Source organism: Sarcophilus harrisii, chromosome 4 (assembly GCF_902635505.1).
Source record: "Sarcophilus harrisii chromosome 4, mSarHar1.11, whole genome shotgun sequence".
NCBI lineage: Eukaryota > Metazoa > Chordata > Mammalia > Dasyuromorphia > Dasyuridae > Sarcophilus > Sarcophilus harrisii.
The window spans coordinates 454,588,561-454,607,015 of NC_045429.1; the positions used below are offsets into that span (position 1 = coordinate 454,588,561).

The 18,455-nt window shown below is 48.3% G+C and overlaps 1 protein-coding gene across 1 annotated transcript in view; it reads right to left on the bottom strand.

Moving 5' to 3' along the window:
• Positions 1–18,455, bottom strand: part of EIF4E2 (eukaryotic translation initiation factor 4E family member 2) — a 44,063-nt gene that overhangs the window by 3,303 nt on the left and 22,305 nt on the right. The gene's annotated exons all lie outside the window — the stretch shown is intronic.

Here is an 18,455-nt window from a genome sequence, read left to right on the forward strand (position 1 = left end):
CGGGTCACCCACCACTCAGCCAATCTCAGGAGGGCAGCCTGACCTGGAGTCAGCGGGACGAGGCGAGCGTGTGAAAGCCTTTGGCCAACACTGACATAACTGATCCCTATGTTTCCCAATGAGCGCGGACCCTCAAGTCACCGTCACGTGCTAGACCGTCCAATCACAGCCTGTGACCGGTCAGGCCTCCCAGGCAGCCACAGCAAGGGCCCCCTGTGCTTGTTCCCGGGGACGAGACGCCCCGAGGGGAGCAGTTTTGCTGGCCCTCCCTCCCTCCTTAATACCCTCTTCTCCCCTCCCCAGATGCCCCAGAGAAAACTCCAGGCTGATGAGTGGCGTTTGAAATGGGACTGGCGCCTGGCTGGTCCAAGATCAGCAGGGGATCTAGCCCCCAGAGAGCCTGGTAGCAGAGACCTCCTCCCTAACTCACATGTGGGACTCCCTCAGCCTGCGGGGAAACGGCCCGTCCTCTCTCAGCCAAGCCTGGTGCAAGTGCATTGTGGGAATCACTTACTAGGAGCCCAGCAAGTGGTTCCGTGTATCCACCTGTACTGGGCTCTCTCGACTCCATCTGTCAGTCAGCACCAACCTCAGTCGGACCCTCTCCCCTACGGGTGTCTGGCTCCATGCGGGGCTTTAATCGGACTGAAGATGGGACAGAGGAAAAGTTCCTTTGAAGGCAGGTTGCCGTTCCTTGGGTCTACAAGGCTGTTAGGAGAAGGGAATCCAGACTCGGCCAGAGAATATGGGGAGGGGCCAGGACAGGATGGTCGGGGCTCAGCTCAGGCTAGTGTGGATCCCAGGCCTTCTTACCCAACACATTCGCACTCTTCAGTTCAGCCAGTCCAAGCCAGGCCCCCCCCCATCTGCAGGCCTGTTTGCCTTTTAAGAACCCCCCCATTGGAAGTAGTTCTGGATTGGAAGGCAGAGAACGAGGGGTTTCTGTCTTTCTCGGCCCTTACAGGCTGGATGACTTTGGACAAAACCCGTGCCCTTTCTGAGCCTCAGGGTCCTCATTTTAACAATAATCCCTGAAGTATTCTCCAGGAAATTCAACACATAGAAGCGAGGTGCGCTGGAGGCCAGTCTCAGCCTTCCGCCAGGACAAGGGCCCCCAGCCTCTCCTGTCCGAGAGATGGAGACATGCAGGGAACACTCCTCTAGAGCTCTCTGGCAGTCACTTCCTCCCTGGGACAGTTCTGAGAAACGAGGTCCAGTCCTTTTCCTTCCCACGTTGGTAAAACGAAGGGGTGACACCATCAGCCACTCCGGGCACGGCTCGTGCCCTTTGGCTCAGGCCCCTGGTGAGGCTGACAGGAAGCGGAGCGCAGCCTCGATGGCACTTGGGTTTGGGAGCCCAAACCGAGCACGGAATGTGGGGCCGGGTGATGGCTTCACTCTCCCAATGTCAGCAGCCTGTTCTGAGAGCAGCTCCCAGGGCGGCCAGTTACCGTCAGGGCAGGTGATGGGGCTTTCAGTGTCTGTTGGATTTCTCGGAGGCCCTCAAGTCCCCTATATCTTGCAGGTGACCACCTGCCGGCTGTGGGGTGGGGACTCCCTCACTGTATGGGTAGTACTGGGGGGCTCCTGGGATCCTTCCAATTCTCCCACACTGAGATTCTGGGAAATCAAGTCTGTCCCAAGCCCAACGTGCAGCCTTACCTTGTAAATGGGGGCCAGGGATCCCCTTCCGAGCCGCTTCTAGGAACTCTAGATACAATCTTGTTCAATTGTTTGGCAATCATGTCCATCTCTCCCTGGCCCCATTTGGATTTTCTGGGCAGAGAGACTGGAGAGGTGGCCATCTCCTCCCCCAGTTCATGTGACAGATAAACTGAGGCAAACAGGGTGAAGTGACAGGCCCAGAGTCACGCCTGGCAAGTGCCCGAGACCACATGTGAATTTGGGGAAATGTTGTCTTGCTAAGACATGAAGACAGGTGGCGAGTACCCCCTAAAGCATCTTTTCTCCATGCCTGGCCTCCTCAAGAATCTGCCCAGGATTGCTGGAATGTGACTCGTGTCAGGGGCCCCCACGCCTCGGTAGCTGCTCTCCCTTCTCACTCCCCAAAGTGAGCATCCCCTCTGTGCCTTTGCGCCGGCTGCCCCCCATCTCTTCCTTTTGGTCCCTTAAGATTCCCAGAATCCTCCATGGCTCGGCTTGGATACTCTGGGAGCCACAGTGGGTAGAGCATCAAGACTCGAGTTCACATCTGGCCTCAGCCACTTACCAGCTGTGGGACTTTGGAAGTCAGTTCACCCTGTTTGCCTCATTTCCTTATCTATAAAATGAGCTGGGGGAGGAAAGGGCCAATCAAGGAAACCCCAAATGGGGTCAGAAGAGTCAGTCACAGCTGAGGAACAAGTAAGTGTCTGCTCCTCGAGGATGCTAAGTCTCATTGCCACATCAATCCCCGCAGGGTCTGATAAGCAGCAGATGCTTAATACATGGGGGCTGAACCAATTCCAAGTCTCTTCTGGGGCTCGGTGGGAGAGCCTACCCCTCCTCACCCCCTCACGATCCCAGCCCCATAGCTAGTAGAGGAGGCTCCTTCCCGTTGGTCCTTATGGCTTTCCTGACTGGACACCCCGCACCCTGCATGTCCTACTCCCAGGCCCTTCCCCTTGTGCCATCCTTGGAGGTCCGAGCCAGCCCTTTCCTCACACCCCAGGCCCGGATCCTTCAGCCGTCCCTGAGGTCATGTTCACACCTGCCAGGATGAGGGGCCCCGGGAGACCCCTTGGCACCAAAGGGGCTCCTGAGATGCAGATCTGGGCAAGGGCCGCGTCCCTGGGAAGGCTCATTCTCCAGCTGCGCGTGGGGCCCCTGCCGTCACCCCCAGGCGCCATACATGTTCCCAGTCAATGCTTGTACCCACTCCCTTCCCTCCTTCGTGCACTGTTCCCTCTTCCTATGATTCCACTGTGCTGGCTGGGAGGGGGACTCCACAAACTGAGTTTGTGCAGGGAGAGCAGGAACAGCCAGCAGCAACACAGGAGATGTGGGGCAGGGGCCCTGGGGAGCTCCCCTAGCTCTTGTTGCCGGTCTGCCCGACACAGCTTGCCCGCTGGTGGCTGCCCGGTAGCCCCTCCTTCCCTGGGGGACCTTAACCACTGGATCAGGATACTCACCTGGACTCCATGGGCCCCAAAGTCCGTCCAGCTCTGGGTTTGGGGCCTGGGATTCCATGCTGGCTGGAGTCCCAGGGTGGGGGAAAAGCTTTCAGGACCTGCGAGCTTCACCCTGACCCCTAGGCTGGCCCCTCCTGGGGTGGCCCCTTTGCCCACCACCCATAGCACAAGGGATCCACCCGAGCCCCTGAAACACCAAGCGGTGACAAAGGGTTGGGGAGGGAGCCCTGCCCGAGGAGGAGCCGGCTGGGGGACTCCATCTCAAGATAAGTCCATTTGCCTCAGTCAGTGGAGGGTGAAGGGTCTTTCCCCAGGTCTTCATTTCTTAACCCAAGGCCCAGTTTTCCCATTGTGACCGCTGCACTCGGCCCGCACTTACTTGGCTCTGTCCTGCTGGGATGGCCCCGAGGGTCATGCTGGGAGGGGCCTCTGGGAGCCCCAGCAGACAAATACAAGGGACAAGGAAAAACAGTCTCCTGTGGCTGTGCCAGGACTGGGGGCTCGGAACAGGGAGGAAGGGGCCCACAGAGAACCCCTGCTCCCTGGGAAAAGTGGCCTGTTCTCATCAGACACCACCTGGGACACTTTCCCCTGCCCATGATTAGTTTTATAGGGAAGGGGAGGTTCTAGAGCAGGTTCCCTTCCCTGGAAAGCTGCTGGGAGCTGGACCTCCGATGATCCAGAGACACAGGAAGGATTTTTGCAAAGGCAGCAGCGGCCTGGGAGGCAATGCTCATATTTAATGGCTGTAGCAAAATGTTTGGGTTTTTTTTAAGTCTCCAGAAAAGATTCCCCAGACCCAGAAGAATCCCTCCTGCCTCGATCCCCCCCCCCTTTCTCCTGCCTCGGTGGAGAACTCCGCTTCGATCCAACTAAAACCCTATCACTGAAAATGGACACAGACTAAAAAAGCAAGCCCTGCAGCAGAGTAGGGAGCCCACGAGCGACACGGCCCCTGGATGGAGCCATCCTTAACTCCAGGCCCCGAAGCTCAGGCCCAGGGTCCCGAGAGCTTGGGGCAGGGCTGGCAGCAGAGGCACTGGCCCCATGCTGCCCATGGGGCAAAGGCCCACAGGAAGCCCCCAAAGCAGACTGGGTGGGGGGCAGCTGTGCCCCTTCCACCCGTGACTGTTTTGACCTCTGGTCCTTGGCAAAGTAGACCCACTGGCCCAATAGAGGGCACTGTGTCAGTGAGTCAGTCAGGAAACATTTATTAAGCACCTATTGTGTGTTAGGGGGCAGGAGCTCAGAGTCTGAGATGGGAGACAGCAGGCCCGCCTCTGGGCACAAGCAATTTAGGAAGGAGAAAGGGAAGGCCCAGGAAGGAGAGAACCAGGCAGGGGGAGACGTGATCTGGGCCCGCTACGAGACTTAAGGGGGGCTTCAAGACACCGGAGAGCGAGAGATGTGGCACTGAGGAGCTCAGAGGGCTGGGCCTCAGACACTGTCTGGGAGTCCCTCCACCCTCTTGCCTCAGTTTCCTCATCGGTGAGATGAGCGGGAGAAGAAATGGAGGACGCCTCAGACCTCTGTGGATGAGGCCCCGGGGAGAGCCCCTGGACTGGAATGCTGAACCACAGAAGGATTAGTAGGTGCTTCACAGCGGGCCGGACTTGGAGGGGCAGGACCAGGGAAGGCGGGCATCCTGGGCAGAGGCACAGATGCCCACCTAGGGCTGGCAGAGGGGGAAGGTGGCCCTGGGGAGGCAGAGTGCACACAGCACTCACCCTTGGGGCCCAAAGAGAAACCCCCAGCCTGCCATTGCTGAGAGATTTGAGGAAGTCCTTGGTCTCTAGGAACTTCAGTTTCTCATGTGGTGGGCAGGGGGCAGAAAAAGGTTGGGCGCTAGGGTGGCCGAGGGCTGGGAGGGCCGGGCTCGAAGAGGCAGGAGAGGGAAGGCGGGCCTCCCTCCCAAGGATTCAACAGTCGCCTTTACACAGATGACTCCCACATCTTCCTAACAGAGGCAGGGAGCCCTGAGAGCAAATTCTGCCTTAGCCACTTATTAGCCATTGGAACCCTTGGCAGCTGCTTCATGTCAATGAAGCTGTAAAATGGGATAACAACAGCACTACCTTGTAGGATTGTTGAGAGAACAAAGGAGAGACTATTTGCCAACCACTTAGCACGGTGTCTGGCACACAGAAGGCGCCATATAAATGCTTAAAACATGTCAATTGCTCATCTCACTCTTAGGCTCCAGTGCCTTTCTCCAGGTCCCTGGGGGACAGCTTCCCTAGATGTCCCCAAGGCACCTGAAATTCATCATGTCCAAAGCTAACTCATTCTCTTCCTCCTGATGTATTCCTAACTGCCCTGTTCTGCCGGGTTTGGGAGTCCGAGTCTTCCTCCTTCCCTCACACTCACTCCCATAATGCTCTTGAGTCAACTGAGGCTCATCTCAAATGTCCTTCGCTGGGTCTTCCTTGCCTCTCCTGCACAGAGAAGCCACAGACATCCCCTCACACACAGGTCTGATCCAGGCACTGCCCTGCTGATGAAGCTCTCGGAGGCTTCCAGAAACTCCTCCCATCAGCACTGAAAGCCCCCAAGGTCCGGTTCCGCCCAAACCAGTCTGATTTCAGTCAGATATCCCCTTTCTTCTCTCACGTTTTCCCTATCACTGGCCTACTGGCTGCTGGCTACAACACTCCATGCCTTTGCACAGGATGACCCCAGGCCTGAAGTGGGCTCTTGTTCCCCTTGATCTCCCTTCAAAGTTCAGTTCAATGACCACAAGAGGCCTTTCCTGAAACTGAGTATTCTCTGACTCAGAATTGGTTCATTGTACTTAACTGATTTCTCGTCCTCTTTATTTTTTGTTATAAGGGGATGGCTTCCTGGGAAGGAGAGGAGAGAAAATATATTTGGAGATGAAAAGATAAAAATAGAAGATATCAATAAATATGCAAAATTAATTCACAGAAAGGGTTTTTTCTTAATTGCTTCAGTTGCTGGTCGATGACCATCTTCCTGCACATATTTACTGACATGTGAACATGTTTCTAACCAGTAGAATGTAAAGCCCCCTGAAGGAAGAGGCTCTTCTCCTTTTTTCTATGTGTAACAACCCTCAGGGCCACTGTTCCCAGATTGGACTCGTAGGTTGGATCCCCCAGGAGATGATTCTGATACATTCTGTGGATCCATCCTCCTAGAACAAGAGCTCATGAGCCCCCACTGAGGGGTTTACCATGTTTCTAGTCAGCAGGGGATACAATTCTCTCAGAGCAAAGAAATTTAGGGAAATGCCACAGCAGGAATCGCAGCAACAAAGTTTCTTCTCCACAAACCTGGAGTGCTCCCCTTCTCACACAAATACAGTATCAGAGAGAAGAACAAACACACACGCCAGCTTCTTCTGCTTCCAATGCGGAGCTGTGTTCAGAGCGCTCCCCTGAGCCTAGTCCCCAAGCGTGCTGAGGGCTCCCGGCTGCCAGTCACTGGCACAGGCCTCTCTCCCCAATCCCTCCCAGGTGCTGCTTCATTGTGTGGAGGTGCCACCATTTCCAGCTTTCCACTTAACTGACACCTGGGCCTCAGTGCTGCTGCGGGGCCACAGCCCGAGGCTCAGCTCTGGGGCTTCCCACGGCCAGAGCATAATCCCAGCACAGGTGGGCCCCGTTCTTCTCACTTCTGCCAACTAGATTCTGAGACTAGACTCTGGGCTCTGGAATGCTTACGTGGAGTTCTGGCTACAAGACTGATGACCTGCTTTTTTTTATCTAGGCCAGCCAGAGAATGGCTAATTTCAACCAATTATTCAAAGTTCTCTTCAAAATCCTTGTCCTCTGGTTCATGTCCTTTGATGAGCTACTTCATCTTTTGTCATAAGGTTGCTTAGGTAACCCTTTCACTCAGTACTATTGGATTGTTTAGGAAAACTCTCTTCTTTATGTAAAAATTTCCAAAGCCTAGCACAGTGCCCGACACTAAGAACACATTATAATACACACTTGTTGAAAAATAATACCATTATAAGTAGAAGAGAACCACTTGACTGGTTCTTAACTAGCTTTAAGTTTCTCTTATTAAGGTCTAATAGCCAAGATATATAAGGAACAGCCTCAAATATAGAAGATTAAGAGCCATTTCCAGTAGGTCAGTGATGAAAGGATATAAACAAGCAGCTAATTCTCAAAGGAAGAAATCTAAGCTAACCAAAGAAAGAGAACAAATCGTTGCCGGAGGGGCTGTGGGAAGCCAGCACACTGGTGACAATTTGGAACTATGTCCAGAAAAGACATCCTACTATGCATATCCCACTTTACCCCGATGAGATCTAAAGTTCAAAGACAGCAAAGCAAGAAGAAAAGGATCCATCCACTCAAAACACTCAGAGCAGCTCTCTGCTGGGACAGAGGGGTAGAAAGAGAGGGCACCCACCTATCGCCTGGGGAAGGAATGGCTGAACGTGTCATGTCGTATGAACATAATGGGATATTGTTGCACCTCAAGAAATGGTGAAAGAACGGATTCAAAGAAACTCTATGAACTGATGTAAAGGAGAAGGAAGCAGAAGTGAGATGGATCACACAGCAACAGCCACGACTTTCCGAGTCTGCAGGCTCGGATCTGGGCAGTTGGTGACCCTTGACTTCCAAGAACCAATCAGGAAGCCCATAAGTCGCCCACTCTCTAAGCGATGGCCAATGGATTCAATTGTGTCAACCAGACATGCTGGACATGGCCAGTGCGCAGATGTGTTCTGCTCAACTATAATTTTGGCTACAAAGATTTTGTTTCTCTTTACTGAAGATAAAGTGGTAGGAAGAATTGGAGAGAAGTCAGCCAAAGTCTTGCCAAAAAAATTAAAGAAAGAGGTCACTGAAACATTCTGGGGAAACTCAAATCGGAGGGGAGTTCCAAGGGAACCTTCAGGAGAGCAGGGCAACATTAAAATTCAAATGTAGAGTATGTTACATCATTTTTTTAAAGCAAGCCAAATGTGAGAGCAATGTAGTTTTGAATATAATAGAAGCATTTGGATTTATATTCAAAATACCTACTATGCACTATGTACTACTGCACTAGAGATGAAAATCTGCCCCCAAGTAGTTAGCTTTCTAGGGGAGAGGAAAAAACCTGTGTGCAGAAGAATGAAGATAAAATAGTGATTCAGAGAGTGGATAGAGCACTGGGCCTGAATCTGGAGGGCCCCACACCCCTATTAACTTTGTGACTCTCAGCAAAGACACTGAATTCTCTCCGGCTTCCTCACCTGTAAAATGGAACTAGAAACAGTAACTTCCCAACAGGGTTGCTGTGAGAATCAAATGAGGTTAATATATGTAACATGACTTAAAAACCATTAGAACCATATATAAATGCTGTTACACGCCTCACGTCTAACAAATTGACAAAGATGAGGAAAGGCAGGAAGAGTTAATGTAGCAGGAGCCGTGGAGAGACTGACACACTAACACATAGTTGGTGGAACTGTGAACTGTTACAATCCTATTTGGAATTATGAAAACAAAGTAACCATAATACACACTCCTTTTGGCCTCGAGAATCCACAGCTTGGGATATTACCCAAGAAGGGCACTGACAAAGACTCCCAAGACACCAAAACATTAACAGCGGCACTTTTTGGGGAGCAAAGAATGGGAAACAACATCCCCATTGCCTGGGGAATGGCTAGACAGGTCACAGTCCATGAACACAATGCAAATTATCATGTTGTACGAAACAAAGTATGATGATGATGCCTAAAGAAGCATGGAAACAGTGTGAACTGATGCAAAGCAAAGAAAGCGGAGCCAAGAAAACACCATGCAGATGATGGGCAATGAAAAGGCCGGGACCAGCAAACCATCAAAACGGAAAGCTGTGAACTTACAGAGAATGAGCCTGGCCCCAGAGAGGAGAAGTGAGAAGCCCTCGCCCCCTTCCTCTCCCCTGCATGTGATGTCTGATTGACTTAATGAATGGATCGGCTTCACAGAGTTCTTTCGCTTCTTCTTCCTTTCCTTTTTAAAAAATTCTGTGTTACAAGGGATTGTTCTCTGGCAAGGATGAAGGAGAGAGACCGAGGGGGTATCTAGGTGATAGAAAATCAAAAGACATAATTAACACCTATTTAAAAGCCAAAACCAAACCAAACAGATACCAAGAAATTGTGGAGGAGGGGTGGGGGAGCATTAACGCTGGGAGATGGGGGCGTGGGCCAGAGAAGTTTTCTGTGGGACACGGTGGCTGGGAATTTCATAGGACATTCTGCCAGTGTCTCTTAAGCGGGCAGTCCTGCAGAGCTGCCTGAGTGGTACTTGACCAAAGGTACATGATGATAAAGCCAGACCTGGAACGTGAACATGGAGCCAGGGTTCCCTGACTCCAACCTACCACAGCATCCTACCAGGTCCTGCACCACAGAGACAAGCGATGGGTCCTGGCCCGGGTTCTGCCCCAAAGACAAGCAGGACTGGTTATTTTGGAATGTGTGTGTGCACATGTGCTCTGAACCTTCCCTTTTTGGTGGTTGTTTCGTTCCTGCTCTTCTATTTCTCCATATTGTGAGGTACCCCGACTCTGACTTTGCTATGACTGACCATTAGGGCCCACGTTGCTGGAGTCCCAGTGTGCTTTTCTGCCACCAGCTAATCTACTACAGGATGGGCAACTGAGGAATTGTGCTCTAAGAATACCCCATAATGTCCTTTGGGCGGGACATTATGCGTGAACTAAAGGAGGGCTTAAGAATCATCTCAGAGCAGCAGTGGACAGGTCGTGATTTGTTCCTTGGAGGGACATCCATAGAGACAAGCTCAGATCAACTAAAATGCTGTATTTGGTTCTTAGCACTTGGAAAGTTTTTACCATCTCTAACCCTTCTGATGCCTCATTATGGCATGGAGAAAACTATGGATTCTTAAAGGCTAGAACAGTGGAACAGAAGCTCTAACTGACTCAAGCAAACTGCAAAGGTTTCACTTATAGGCCCCACACTGGATTGGACTGTATGGATGCCAACTGTGGACCAGCCTGGCTAAGTGTGGAGGGTCATTATCACGGTAGTTCTAAGTGGCCACCTTTCAGTTACAACAATTCTGGAAGGTCACCTATGAAATTAGAGGAGGGGAATGATCTGCCCTGGTAGAGACGATAACTACGTAGTGAAATCCCAGATCCTAGAAAGAAAGATACACCATCTAAAAAAATTATCCATCACATTAGTCCCCCAGCCAAGCAGACAATCATATACAGCTTAGTTGGGAAATGTTTACACTCAACACTGATTTAGCTAGAACACACAGGGCTTTCTCAGGGAAAAACCAATGTGCTTTGTTAGAAATCCCCAGAGTCATTCATTAGCTTGTGCAGGAGAGCTGGATACCCAGGGTCAGTCAACAAATTCAGTCAACAGGCAGCCCTCAGGGAATCCCACAGAAACCAGGGCAAGCCAAGCTGCCCTTACCTCCCCATCTGCCAGGAGTTCCCCTACTGGGAGGCTTTAGATGGAGGCTAGTTTTCATCTGCACCGGGGGAGTCCCATGAGCTCAGGGGATGATGCTGAGTTTCTTTTAGTTGCTGGGCCCATATCCACAGGGAATCTCATTGTGCCACTGCAGTGAGAAAGAAACTTTCTCATTAGTTAACACAAAAAGACAAGGAAAATAATCATTAACTAGAGCTACAAAAGTAACCACAGTTTTCATAAGGGCAAAAACTCTAAAAGGAAAAAGTAAACATGATGGTGAGTCTCGGTGGCTACCAGATCAGCATTCCCAAAATCTGGCAAACCCTTCCTTCCAGCTGTAGCCATGGCAGCGCAGCACTCCGGCAGGTCCAAAAACAAAAGGGATGTGCTGGAGCTGGCAGCCGCGCCTGGCAGCTCGAGATGTCATAGAGAGTGAGGGCAGTGTACACCTTGGGCAGAGTAATAAATCTGGAGACCTGAGCCCTGGGCCCAAATCCCAGATCTTCCAGAAAACTGGATGGTCTCTAGCCAGAGCACCGATTCTGGAGCCAGAAGGCTCAGGCAAGTCCCATCCTTATCTGCAAATGAAGGATTGGACTGGAGACCTCGAAGGCTGCTTCTAGCTCTGACTCTCTCAACCTGTACATTCCAAGCTATGTGGCCAGACCCCTATTTCCCTGCCAAAAAATAAGGAGGGAGGGCGGGGGACCCCTGAAGCCTCTCCTGATTCTAAATCTCTGAGGGAGAGGGAGTGACCTGGCACCAGACACTGTGCTAAGACCTTTAGAGACATTCTATTGGCTTCTCACATCCAGTTCCACACTGGAAGATGACGACATGCTCATACGGGTACTCGGAGCTGCCTGCAAACTCTGCTGGGAAAAGGGTCCCTCCCAGACTGTCTCACCTCATTCAAACAGCCAGTGGCCCTCGCTGGTTGGGAAGAAAATCAGCCCTTGTACGCCTTGATTCCAACAAAAGGTTGGGGACATGTGACTGCTCAGAGGAAGGTCAGGGAGTCCACACGCCAGCATCACCTCAGAAGGGCAATGCGAGTGAGCGACTCATTGCCACTCACGGAGGACATTACTGCCTTTGGTTCTGCCATTGCCTCTAGAGCTAAGAAGGAGTTAATGGTCGGTCTCCGGCAGGGAGCTTCATCTCGCCTTCAGAGTTTCAAGCCAACACAAATTTACCAAGTCTCAACCACATGGGAGGCATCATGCCAGACACTGCGGCCACAGAGATGAGTAATGACACATTCTTTGCCCTTAAATTCTGTACTAACAGAGGAGAAAAAACACGGGCAAAAAAACTGTGACTCAGACTCTAAGGACAAAGGAGAGGTCGGCATGGCAGCAGAGTCCCAAAGACAGCTGGAGTCTTTCCTCTTGGACGCTCAGAAGAGGGAGGAAGGCCTAGGTTGATCCTTTCTTCTGAATGCACAGATCAGGCCGGGCTTCGGAGAGAGAGGTTAGCAGCTAAGGGGGAACCTGGAGGAAAATTCGAGGTGAGGGGGAGGCAGTCTGCTATGGCAGCAGAGGACAACACAGTCAGAGATGGACAAGCTCAGAGAAGAGGGATAAGTCCAACCCAGATAAAGCACTGAGTGTATAAAGGAGAGCAGAGTGAAATAAGGTTCTCAAGGTAGGCCTTAAATATCAGGCCAAGGAAGATCCCGGAAGGTTTGTGAGCCTCTATAAACATGAGTGATGTGGTCGGGCCTAAGTTTAGAGGGTTAACTCCCTGGCCGGTGAAGGATGCATTTGACAAAGGACATAGTAGAGGCAGGAACTCCAATAAAGAGGCTATTATAGTCCAGGTGAAGGGAGATGTCCTTGGGTCTCAGTGTTCTCATGAGCCAAATAAGAGTTGGACTGTATAGCCTCAAAGTTTCCACCGAGCTCTAGAGCAAAGGCTCGTTTCCTTTTGGGGTCACAGACCCCTCGGAAACCATAAGTTGTTGCCTACACTTGTAAAGGAAGGACAAACTAAATTTCAATTAGAATTTTTTTCTGTTCAGGTTCACAAATCCTCTGAAATGTATTTATGAACCCCCTAGTGGATATAAGAACTCCAAATTAAGGATCCCTGCTTTAAATTGATAATTCTACAACACATAAAATGCTGTCAGTTTGACAAAACCCTTTTCTTAGAAGCCTGCAATTTGAATGAAAGCACTTTTTAAAAAAAAGCAACCACATAATCCTTAAGATAAATAATTATGCTGGGCACACACACACACACACACACACACACACACACACAATCATATTTTCCTGATATTTTTGTTTAGCTGTTTTTCCTTATGAGGGAGGTTTCAATCTGGTGGGTGGGACAGGAAATGACCATAATATTAAGACAAAAGCCATCAATGTTTAAAAAAAACAAACACACAAACAAACCTCAAAGTGCTCCAGAGCAGGCTGGAAAAAACAAGAACTCCGCCCAAAACAATACAACAACACAAAAGGTTCCCTAGGACACTTGGTGCCTCATCCAAAGGGGTGGAAAAACTCTCCCACCTGAGCAGCTAGATTTCTGTGCTTGCCTTCCTTCTGGTGGGGCAAGAAAGGGGATGGAGGGCAAAGATGTATGTAGAGCTCAGTCCTCCGGAAGTCACTGAATCCCCTTTCAATCTTGCAGGAGAGGCAGCATCAACAGGTCCTGTGGGAATCTCCCTGACTTTTAGACAATCTAGATCAGCATTTCACCAGTCCTGGAGGTGATGATGATCACTCAAGGAAGTAACATTTCTCACTCTTCACCCAGTCCTTACATTAAGAATGATGGGACACTCCGAGTCCCCGAGGATGAAGCTTCTTCCTCCATGACATGACAGAGGGAATCAATGACTTCCTGGTCATACTTTTCCCCACACTGTAAAATATCATGACCATTGACTCAGAACTTTAAGACTGATTTGCCAACAACAGGGTCTACAGGGAAGAGAGATGACATTGCAATAGGTCTGCCATGAAGTCCAATGGCCTCAGGCCAATGTCCCCCTCCACATGTGAACAGACTCAGAGGTCAGACAAGAGAAGACAATGCGCCTTCTGTGTTGTTTAGCTATAGTTGCTTCATAGTGAACCCATAATGTTGTTGGCACAGCTGCCCGTGTCATGGCCTCCCTATTGGCTCTGCAATCAAATACTGCCCCGCTGTTGGGCACGAAAAGCCCTTGACAACTTGGCTCCAACGTTCCTCTCCAATTTCATCAGACACTTATTACACATTTGTTTCTCACGTTCCAATTGCTTGGACTGGAATGGGAACCTTTCAGAAAATCCCTAGCTCAGCTGTTAATACTCTTCAGGAAGTCATTCTCCATTGGCCCAGAACCTAGCACCTTCCCCTAGAAATCACCTAGTATTCTGTGTACACCCAGGTGTATGTATTGTCTCCCCAATAAAATGTAAGCCCGATTTAGGCATAAAAAATAACAAACAAATTAGGAAAATAAGAAATAATTTACCTATCAGATCTTCAGAGAAGGGAAGAATTTATGACTAAAGAAGACTAAAGAAGAACTAGAGAACGTCATGAAAGGCAAAATAGACAACTTTGATTACATTAAATTAAAAAGTTTTTGCACAAATAAAACCAACAGAAACAGGATAAAAAGGGAAGTAGAAAGCTAGGAAAAAATCTTTATAGCCAGTATTTCTGATAAAGATCTCATTTCTAAAATATATAAAGAACTCTCAAATGTATAAGAAAACAAGTCATTCCCCAATTGATAAATGGTCAAAAGATATGAAAAGACAATTTTCAGATGAGGAAATTAAATCCATTTATATGAAATGTTCTATTTCATATATGAAAATACGCTCTATGAAAAAATGCTCTCAATCACTATTGATTAAAGAAATGCAAACTAAAACAACCCTGAGGCACCACCTCACACCTTTCAGATTGGCTAAAATTGACAGGAAAAGATAATGATAAATGTGGGAGGATACAAATACATTGTTGGTGGAGCTGTGAAATGATCCAACCATTCTGGAGAGCAATCTGGAACTATGCCCAAAGGGCTATAAACTGTGCATACCCTTTGACCCAGCAGTGTCATTACTGGGGTCTGTATCCCAAGGAAATCATAAAGGAGAGAAAAGGGCCCACATGGGCAAAAATGTTTGTAGCAGCTCTTTTTGTGGTGGCAAAGAATTGGAAAATGAGTGGATACCCATCAACTGAGGAATGGTTGAACAAGCTGTGGTACATGAAGGTAATGGAATATAATTGTTCTATAAAAATGATGAACAATCTGACTTTAGAAAGGCCTGGAAAGATTTACACAAACTGATGCTGAGTGAAACAAGCAGAACCAGAAATACATTGTACACAATAGGAGCAAGATTGTGCGATGACCAACTATGAAAGACGTGGTTCTTTTCAGTGGTTCAGTGATCCAAGACAATCCCAATAGACTTTGGACAGAAAATACCATCTGCTTCCAGAAAATGATCTAAGGAGATTGAATGTAAATTAAGAAATGCTATATTCACTTATTTTTTCTGTTTTTTTTAATCTCTCCCAACATGATTCATAAAGCAATGTGTATTAAAAATAAATTTATTACAATTTAAAAAAATAAATAAAATGTTATTTCCTTGAAGGCAGGAACTCTTTATCATGTGCCTGGCACAGAGTAATCACTTAATGTTTTTATCAGTCAAATGATTTCCTATTTTTTCTCATTTTCTGTACCAGAGAGAAAAAAAACAAAAAACAATGAACTGAGAACTGGGATACCCAAAATAAGTAAGGAAATTAATTATAGATCTGGAGCTGAAAGGGTCTTCAAATGCCATCCAGTCCAGTTTCTTTCATAATACAGATGAACAAACCAAATCCCAGGGATGGGAAGAAATAGTAATCATCAGAAATAGCATTTGAACTTAGGGCCTTTATTCCTGATCAATGTTCTTTGCAATCAATGTATGGTCCTGACTCCTGTAAATATAGAATCCTCTTTATCCTTGATAATTTCAAGTCAGCTGGCTCAGATGAATGGCATCCGCAGCTACTATAGGTGTTGAGCCCTTGTGAGAGTTCTGAAGGACTGTGGAGAATGAGAGAGATACGACTGGACTGTAGATGTGGTGGGGGCAGGGAGAAGAGGAGAAAGAGAACAGAGGCTCTAAAATCTGTGGGACAGTGACCTGGACTGCAATTCTTGGGAAAATTCTAACACCTAATTTAAAAGATAGATAATGAGCACCTAGCAAAGGAAGTGGTGATTACAAAGAGCCAACAGATGACATCAAGAACGGGTCAAGGCAGACTAAGCAGATTTCCACTTTTGGACTAAGCCCATTTTAGTAATGTTTTTGATGAAGTCTCTTATATGATATTCTTGGGGAAAAGAGGAAGAGATGTGGACTAGAGATAATTAAATTAGATGGATTCATAACTGGCTGAATGACCCGACTCAGAATTATCCTGGAGGGTTCAAGAGAAAGGGCCTTAGATGTGAAGGCAGAGAAGAGAAATTCCAGTTTTGCCTCTGCTATTCTCTGTTGGGTGTGTGATCTTCAGGAGAGCACCTTGGGGTGTTTCGGCTATTTGGATTAAGGGATACATAGATGGCACACTCGGCTTGCTTCCTCAAATGAAGAACAAGATGAGTTAGATGTTCCCCTGACCTTAAAGGGATTTCCAGCTAAATCTATAACCCTAATAAGAGAAAATTCAATTAACATAAATGTTAAATCTGACACTAGTGCTCAAAAAAATCAACTGTACAAGTAGGACAGGATGGAGGAGGCGGGATTAGATAGTTCTGGGAGTCTAGGGGGACTGCAAGTTCAGGGCCAGTCAGTTATAAAGAAACATTCGTGTAGTTTGGGGCTACAATGAGATAGAACTTCCAGAAGTAAGGAGTTGATTCTGCCCTGATCAGAACACATCTAGAGCTTTTAATTCAGGTCCAGGAGTCAATATTTAAGATTATTGCTAAAATGGAGAGCGTGCAGAGGAGGTAAGCAGGATGTGGAAGGACGAGTCCATGCCGTGAGAATTAAAGAAACTGGGGGCATTTAGTCTAGAATAGATGCTAGGAAGACACAATAAGAACAAGGAGATTTGCTTAATTTGGATCAAGGGAAAAGGCAAGGGGTAGAACTGGACTGCAGTTCTGGGGGCACGGGATTTTTTTCTCCCATGACTGCTCTGCAATTAATATGGAATTTGGTTAGAAGAAGGATTTGCCTCATTTTGTTGGGTAAGAACAAGGGGCAATGGAGAAAGCTGCAATGCAAAAGGGCCAATTTCCTCACAGTGAGAGCCATCCAAGAGTGGAATGAGTGCCATGGGTGGGTTCCCCTTCCTCGGAGTTCCCCAAGAAGAGGCTGATGACATGACCAAATATTTTGGGCTAGATGGACACCAAAGTCCCCAAATTCTCATTCTGTGATTAGGGCCAAGGGAGAAGCAACATGTCACCAAGGAAAATTCATTGCCTGTGGGCAACAGCATGTGTTACACGTGCTAAGGTGATAAGAGTTTGTAGGACAACCCTTCCCTGCACCCAAAGTTGATAGTTGTTTGCCTCAGTTAGTGAATACCTGCTTATTATCCAGTTGTTAACCCTATTAGCAACTGAGTCCTGGGGACTTGGAATCATAGTTGTACTAACTTGCCCAGAGTCACACAGCTAAGGCCGGAGGGTAATTTAAAGCAGGCTCCTCAGAGCCACCAGAATCAGAGCTCTTTCCATAGTGCCTGGTGGAAACAGTATTGAAATGCCTTTTTCACATTTGCTCTCTTAGCGCTTTGTCTTTCAACCTCCCAGGGATAAGAAAGTAGGCGATTTCTGCAGTTTCTTTTCCTTCAAGTTTTCAGGCAGAGGTATCAAAAGCAAATAGAAATGGGGACCACTAAATCATACATAAGGATTCCTGAAGGTGCGTAGTAACTTAGAAAACCAAATTAAGATCACATTTTTAAAAATTTTGTTAAATATTTCTCAATGACATTTTAATCTGGTTCAGGCTCACTTAGCAGTATGGTGGGCTGCATGTCGGGCAATTCTAAGAGAGCTTTCCTTTGCAACTGGGTTGGAGTTCTGGGTATTTAATAGCTGTGATCTTAGATAAGTCACTTCAAAGGAAAGAGCCCCGGATTTGGAATCAGAGGACCCGAGTTCAAATGCTGCTTCTGTGTCATCTGGGTGGCCTTCAGTGGAGCATCCCAGCACTCTTGTGCGGTCTACTTCACTTACAAGTGGTTATTACTACCACCAGCTTCACAGTCCTTGTAAGAGTGCCCATTATAAAGCAGGACTACAGAAGGGGAAGAGATCAAAGCAATGAGAGCTATTAACAAGTCCCTCTATCATCAGTCTTCCTGGGGGAGGTAAAACGGAACTCTGCCTGGTAAGAGTTTTGCACCAAACAGGAAGGCCTATTGTCAGGGAGTCAGGTTTCTAGACTGATGGGTCCCAAGCCTAGGGAAGACCTGGGAAGCTGGGACCATCGTAAGCCTGAGAAATGGGACCCTGAAAAAGAGCTCCCTTCAATGGGGGAGCATCCCTTCTCCTCTCCCATCCTTCCTGCAGATCACACTCACTAACAAGAAAATGTGTTTCTGCAGAGCTTAAACAAGACTCAGCAGTGGGCACATCACAGACTCATGCCCAGGGCATCATCAACTGGAAATGTCTCAAAAGCACTGCTTTTCTCTCCTCTGATGCTATGCTCCTGCTATTCCTCTTTAGACTTATTGAGGCCCTTGTCCCAATAGAACACACTTCCTTCCTTCTCAGTCTTGGGAATGCCCGACTTCCTCTAGAGCCCGCTTCCTTCCTGCAGATTTTGCCCCTATCACAGTTCCTCACACCCCAACCGGGAAGCAGCGTGACTAGAATCGCCACCACCTTCGGCACACGTCAAGAGTAC